At 34.2% G+C, this 7,485-nt stretch overlaps 1 long non-coding RNA gene across 1 annotated transcript; it reads left to right on the top strand.

Moving 5' to 3' along the window:
• The first annotated feature begins 4,510 nt into the window (after positions 1-4,510).
• LOC113320994 lies at positions 4,511-6,962 on the top strand. Its single transcript, XR_003346400.1, has 2 exons — positions 4,511-4,797; positions 6,421-6,962. It is a non-coding gene; the product is annotated as an uncharacterized LOC113320994 (long non-coding RNA).
• Positions 6,963-7,485: the final 523 nt, after the last annotated feature.

Below are 7,485 nucleotides of genomic sequence, written 5' to 3'. Positions count from 1 at the left end.
ACCACTGGAAGGTATAACCCTTTTCTTCAATTCATATCATTTTGTACACTTTGCTGTCATTTTGGATGCAAAAATGAACATTTTTTTTCTTGGAATTATTAAGCTTAGGATGTTAAGAATTGGGAACCAAAGAGAATTGGGGAATTGGTGTTGTATGTTTGTGTTGTGGTCATTTCATTTCAAAGGGTGTATATGTCTTTTAAAGCTCCTCGGATAGCTCAAATCAAGCAGGAGTTAACTGAGGCTTATATCGAGGCAGTAATCCCTGAACCATCTCTAACTAATATCAAGAGGTCAGTGTAGCATTTCTCTTCAGTTCATGTCAATTGGGTCTTGAATATGATTCCATCCAGTTTTAAACCGAGATGAACTTAGTTTCATCCTGTTTTAATGTGTAAATTGATTGATTTTTTTTTCTTCTGGAAATGTGGATATACTCATTTTTCTTTTCCTTTTAGGTAAGAGTTCTTGTTCAATAACATGATAAAGCTGGTTTTATTTCTATGTAAACTAGAACGAAACCGGTTTCATTGTTCATAAATGTGAAATGTATATGTCAATTTTCTTGTTAATGTATCGATCTGTAAACACACTAATTTGCATTTTGTGAATTTGTTTACGTAGTAGTATAAAATATGATGCAATTGAGTTTCTGTTGAATATTTCTCATCTTAGTATACGTTCCGATGCATTTTCCGGTTCCAGCATCTGCTTCCACTGGATGATTCTGGTTTCATCATGTGTTGCCTTTGGATGAAACATGGTTTCATCTTGTGTTGCCCACTATTGACATGTCGTCAGAGCAGATTTGGTTTGATTGTTCTTGTTTTCATCTTGTGTTGCCTTTGGATGAAACATAAGCTAAGAGCAGTAACTTAATATTCGTCTCATTGTTCTTGTTTTCCGTATAGATTATCGCTACTTCGAGTTTGATGGCAACCTGTTTACATGAAGAGGTAAAGAGACTGCAAAATCTTGTGTATAGACTAACCACAGAGATAGATGTAAAGAACCAAATGATGGAATTTGGTTTCATCCTACTGTAAACAAGGATGAAACTGGGTTTACAGTAAACAATCCTATACTAACTTGAGTTGAATTTGGTTTCACCCATTTTAAACTAGGATGAAATTGGGTTTCATCCTATACTAACTTGAGTTGAATTTGGTTTCACCCATTTTAAAATATGATGAAACTGGTTTCATCCTATATTAAATTGGGTTGAATTTGGTTTCACCCATTTTAAACTAGGATGAAACCAGTTACATCATGTTTTAAATTTGGTTGAATTTGGTTTCATCGATATTTAGGCTGGGATGAAACCAGTTTCATCATGTTTTAAAATTTTTGAATTTGTTTTCACTCATGTTTAAACTAGGATGAAACCAGTTACATCCTGTTTTAAATTTAGTTAAATTTGGTTTCATCGATATTTAGGCTGGGATGAAACCAGTTTCATCATGTTTTATTGACTAACTTTCTATACTCTTATCTGCCTTAATACTTTATGGTTCGTTACAAGTCCTACTTTCTTAACGACAGTTTATGCGGATTATCTTACTACCACTAGGAAAAGTGTTCATTGTCCTGACAGTACTGACGCTACAAATGAGATTCACAATTTCAGTCTTTGTTGCATTCACTTGCTGTAAAATAACGCTTACCGCTTGCATATATATATTTGTTAGTATATAATTTTGGTTTAGAGTTTAGACATACATATGTTACTGCTCTCAGCTTATGTTTGTCAGTGGTGGTTGCAGAGCTGTTGCTGGTGTTGCTACCAGAGAAGCTACAACAATGGGGCAATGAGTTCTGGTGTGTGTGCTTTGACACTTGCAGAGAAAAGATCAAGCCTCTTAAAAGATTGTATGTACCTAATGTCATTGCTGTTGTTGTTGAGGTAAAGGTTCGTCAAACCCTAGCTATAAAATTTAAAATCCAAAGTTTCGATTAAGCTTTGAGTTTAGAGGCATTTGACTCATTAAAAATTTGTTGTTATTGAAATTGATAAGGTTAAATTCGACGATAGGGGTTTCTGTCTTCAGTTAGGCTTATATTCCCCAACTAAATCCCACCCAAAGGAATCCAATAGATAATCTTCAGGTTTTTTTTATGTAAAGTTAATTTCCAGGTGTTTTTGATTTTCTCTTTTTCTTTAATATGCTCACCATTTTTCTTACAGACTATGCCTCTCGGAAATCTCTTATAGGGTCACTGATATATTCTTAACTTTTGCATATTGCTGTTGCAGGGAAATGAAGATGATCTTTGAAATATTTGCACTTAAGCTGGGGATGTTCGCATTCCGTGTCCAACGTGATTCATATGTCTACTCCCAATTGATATGTGTTAGTATTTCTATATCTAATATGTAGTGATCCCAGAGGCACCTGTGATTAGAGATGAAAATACTAATCCTATTTCAGTTAGAAAGACATAAACGAACAGGTGGTGTGCGGTATTGTTCGCCGGTGATGCTGTTTTTTTCTTCCTTGCAGAGATTGATGTGGCTGAGTCATGCTCTTGAATCTCAGATTATGGTAGGTAGTTCCCATGTATGTGTGTTTTATCCTGACTAAGCATATATCAAATAAAAGAGGTGTACTCTGTTTTTTTGCTATGTTTTTTGCTCTGTTTTTTTTTTCTTCAATTGTTGTTCTTCCAGAGGAAGGAGTAGAAGAAGCATAAGAAGTTGGAACTCTATTTTTTTTTGTAGTACTTTGTTTTTTTTTGTAGTACTCTGTTGTGGTAGTAGTACTCTGATTTTTGTACCACTCTGTTTTTTTGTAGTACTCTGTTTTTGGTAGTTGTAGTACTGTTTTTTTTTTTCCAACCTTTACTAACCCAACGCTGTAAACATTTGTAGAAGATAGGGACATATTTGTCTCTTCAGGTTAATAAATAAAAAAAATTCTGGATGAAATATTCATTTTGGCTAAATGAACAATATTTTTCTGTTTTTTGGCTATATGAACAGTATCTAAACCGAATATATTTCACCCAGAATTTGTTGCAATTGGTTTTTATGACCAATTTTATGTTCATTTTTTTCTCTCTCGATGTTGCCTATTTCAATCGTAGTTTGAGGATTGAGGTATTCTAGGGTTAGGTAAGAACTTCGTATATCCAGCTTTTGTTTAGGAGAAGCTTTAAAATGAACTGATTAATGATCAACGAACCGTATTTTACTTTTTCACATATATAATTTCTGTGTTTTCTTAAACTCAAAACTAAGAAAACATACTGTGCCATCATTACGAGCCCACAATAGCTTGAAAACAATCCGATTTGTGCTGGAGCACAAGTTGACATGCTTCAGAGCCGGACCCGCGCACGAGTAACTAGTTCGTCGGGATTTCATCCACAAGTCAAATAACGAAAGGAGATAATTAACCCCCTTTTTTCAAACATTTGGAAGTTTAAACTTCTCCGAAGACTTTCCATTGACCAACTACTAGATTTTCCATTCAAATTTATGAGACTTTTTTCATTCAATTATTGAAGTTCGATCTTTATACAACGAATTTCTACTGGATTTGAATGAATTGGGGTTAGCCTGTGGTGATGTTGGAAAATGTTGAAAGAAATTTGGTTTCAATCCTCCAAGAATTATATTGTCGAGTTATCAATATAATTTTAACCAATTTTAATCTTTTTAACCAATTTTGTGTATTATATAACCTTCTACGAAATGATTTTTTGTTAAAAATAACCTTCTGCAAAATGATTTTTGTTAAAAGTAAACAGATTGAAGTATAATGAGAGCAAAATTATAGTCAACTTACTAGGATTAATTCCAAATATTTATGTAAAGGGGACTACATATCCTTAGTAAGTGCAAACTCTTAAGACATATAAAAAAAAAAGAACACTTAACTTATTTTAGGCATTCTTGTTTTACCACCGTTACCACAACTGCCATCAATGGCATCGGCGCAAAAATGAAATTAAAATGCCCCTAAGGGAAATTCCTATGAGAATCACCAAACCAAAAAATCTGTTCAGCCGGGTGGATAGTCAAATTGCATTTTGCATTATGGAAAAAATAGTGGGCGGCTGACCACCAACTGCACGGGTGAACTCAACCCGTTGGCATTTTAGTCAAAACCCGGCAGACGAAGGAAACCCGTTGGCGGGTGAACGGTCACCCGCCAACGGCTAGTTTTTCAAAAATAAAAACGGTTATATTTTTACCATTATAAATTACCAACATCTTCTTCAAACAATCCACTCACACCAAAATTTACTTCTCTTAAATTTTTTTCTTCTAATTTATTTCAAATTTTTTATTTTATTATTAAGTGGAATATCTGAAAAGGCGATAATATCTTTTTTGCAATGCCAAACTGGAAGACGTTGCTTTTAGGGAAATGTAAGAGATGATCCTACAATTAATACCCGATCTACAAAAGCATCACACTGCTACAAGCCATTTACAAAATGGTCATAAAACCGTTTGGGTCAGAGTTAAGTCGGACTGGGTCCACCACTCAGAGTTAAATGAGTCTGTCAAGCTACGTATTTATCCTCGAACTTGAGTTAACTAATGAGATGAAATCTAACAAAACCTGGTTCGCCTCTTCCATCTCTTAAACTTGTTTTCACCGCCGCACTTCTTTCTCTTTCTCTCTTATTAACCTCATTATTTTCTCTGCAACTGGTTGAAGATGGAGATTTAGTGTTCATATGAAGATGAAAAGTTAGAGATGATGTTGTTATAAGTATTATTAGTATTTGTTTCTGTATTCTGAAAAGCGTAAAACTGATGATTGGAGACGCAAAAAATCTCATAAGGTAATGTTCTTTCACCCTTTCTAGCAGTTCGAATCGTTTTTAATTTGTGTATTTTTACAGAAACCGTAATTAGAATTTGGGGATTTCTTGGAAACCCTAATTTCAGTATTTAAATCTCCAATGAAATGTAATTGCATGATATTGATAGTTTTGGTTTGTGTAAAATGGTGTTGAGCATGATAGTCAGGGTCTTCTGTTAATGTTTTATTTTTTATTTTTTTTATACATGAACTTCATGATTTACAGCGTTAAAATGGTTGTTTCCTCATAATTGAAATTGTTGATGATGGTATTAAATCCTTTCATTATGATCCATGATTTTGCATATGTTTGTTTGTGTTTTAAATAATGCCTTGCTCTTATATATGTGTAGATGGTTAGGAATTGAGTGATTTCTCAATTAAAACTCTGAATTTTCCATGGAGCTAGCATGTATGATAGAATGTCTCACCGAACATATATAATGACTGCGCGAACAACCTTTTTAGAGGCTAGTTTCGGTGTATATTGGTGGGGTTTTATCTAATGGTTTCTTTTCGAGAAATGTTTGTTGCGGTGTCCTCTATAACTTCTCCAAAGGGCATGTCGTTTGGATCTGTAGTTTAGAAGTTACAGCCTAAAATGCACAGGCAGTCGCGACTGATTTCCTTGAAGGACAGCACGTGGCAGAGTTTTGTTGGTTAGTTTTGGAGTAGTTAGACTCTGAACTAGTCCTGGGAGTCTTCTAAGGAGTTGTAGAGGGACATTTCTAGTTTCCAACTAGATATAATTTGCTTAGTTTCATTGAATAATGAAGCTTGTAGAGAATTTTTAATATATGCAGTCAAAGCTGAAAATCCGAAAATGGCAGGTTGTGTCATCGTTTGTTGGTGGCTGTTTAAGCGACCATTTGAGTTATTTATCTGTTTATAGTTTTTATGTGATATAATGCATGGTGTAGTTTGTGGTGAGATGATTTATGCTTTCATTCGAACTTTGATGAAGTCTATAAGAAATGTTGAATGTAGGTAGTCAAGAACACCGACTTGAATTAAGCTTACCGTATTGCCCAATTCAGTTGATGATGAATTGATGACTTAACATATATGGTATGAATGTATGAAATCTGTAGCTTCTAGCTTACACTTATAGTGGTCTATATGTTGACTGTGATTACTTGGCAGATAGGTGTTCTATGAGTTCACTTGACATAAAAATGTTATGAGTGTTAAAATAAGGATTCGATTGTTAAGTGCTTGATTATAACAAGACTGGAAGGTATGATTTGTGGGTTTATACAAGACTGTATGCAGAATCTCTTTCGTTGTGCCGTTATGATTACTAGTGCTTAAATATAGTTTGTGCCTTCGATTTTCCGGGAAATTATGAGTTAATGGTCTATGATGGTTGTCGTGTGGAAATGTATTCTAGGATGATTAGTTTCATTTGAAGAATAGTTATGCGAGTGAATACTCTAGTCTTCGAGTTTATTAGTGAGTTGTGTCACTCCATTTTGCTTTACTGTTCTTGCTGACGGTGGTGATGGAAAGTTATATGGGTTGATGATGGTTAAAATGGCATCTGCTTGTAAGATTTTTGACATTTTTTCTTTCTGTTTACTGATTTAATGTGATGGTTTTGAAGATGTTGATGGAGGTGGAAATAAACCCAATTGTTCTGGTGGTTTTGAAGATGTTAGAGGTGGAAATAGACCCAACTGTTGTGGTATGGTGGTTTTGAAGATGTTGATGGAGGTGGTAATGGACCTCCGCTGCTACGGTGGTTTTGGAGATGTTGATGGAGGTGGTAATGGACTGCTGCCGCTGCTGCTTTGGTGGTTTTGAAGATGGGGTGGGAATTGCTGTTGCTGTACTGGTCCGCATTCAGATGGCTCCTAAAGGTTCACCATTCCAGCTCCAGGGGTTTAAATGGTGCCCATCTATCTGATTAACTATGGTCAAGTTACTTGGGTTATAAGTGAAGGGTATATAAGTAAAACATTGGGACCGTTTTTTGCAAAACTGTTAGATCAGATGGTTGATGACCATTTTGTAAACCAAATTCAAAAGTGTGATCATTTTGTAAACCAAATTACAAAAGTATGACCATTTTGTAATTGACCCTATTTAGGATATGTGGAAGTTTTGAAAAGATTGAAAATTATGAAAAAGGAAATGTACGATGTAGAAGTGGCTTCAAGAAAATGTTCTGCTAAAAGGCAAAGAAAATCTTCACAACAGATTATTCAAAAACAAATGGGAAATAGTTCAGGAGCGTGTTAAATGGAAAATACGTCAAATGAAGATAAACATGAAAAGCTTATACTTGATTTTCAGTGAAGTTATTAGTTTTAGTTTACTTCTTATTATTGTCTAAGTTTATATCTTGTAAAGAAGTGGCAGTAATATTATTAATCAATGAAAATATTTAGATTTTAAAATTGTTTTCCATTTCATATTAAGCGATACATATTACATTTAAACTTGCATATACTAATGATAATAATATCATCAAATTACATCAAATCCAGGGATATTATCTCTATAGAGTTCATAGCATTCAAAATGCTTAAACTCTCTTCCGTTTTCTTCATTAAACTTGGTCTGAGCGATAGTTTTCTGGAAAAATAAAAATAAACAACAAGTTAGTTTTAAGATATTATCAGTGATGACAAAAGTATTAAGATACAGTCACCAGTTCTTCATTGGA

Source organism: Papaver somniferum, chromosome 11 (assembly GCF_003573695.1).
Source record: "Papaver somniferum cultivar HN1 chromosome 11, ASM357369v1, whole genome shotgun sequence".
Lineage (NCBI taxonomy): Eukaryota > Viridiplantae > Streptophyta > Magnoliopsida > Ranunculales > Papaveraceae > Papaver > Papaver somniferum.
This window is presented reverse-complemented; position numbering and strand designations above follow the sequence as displayed.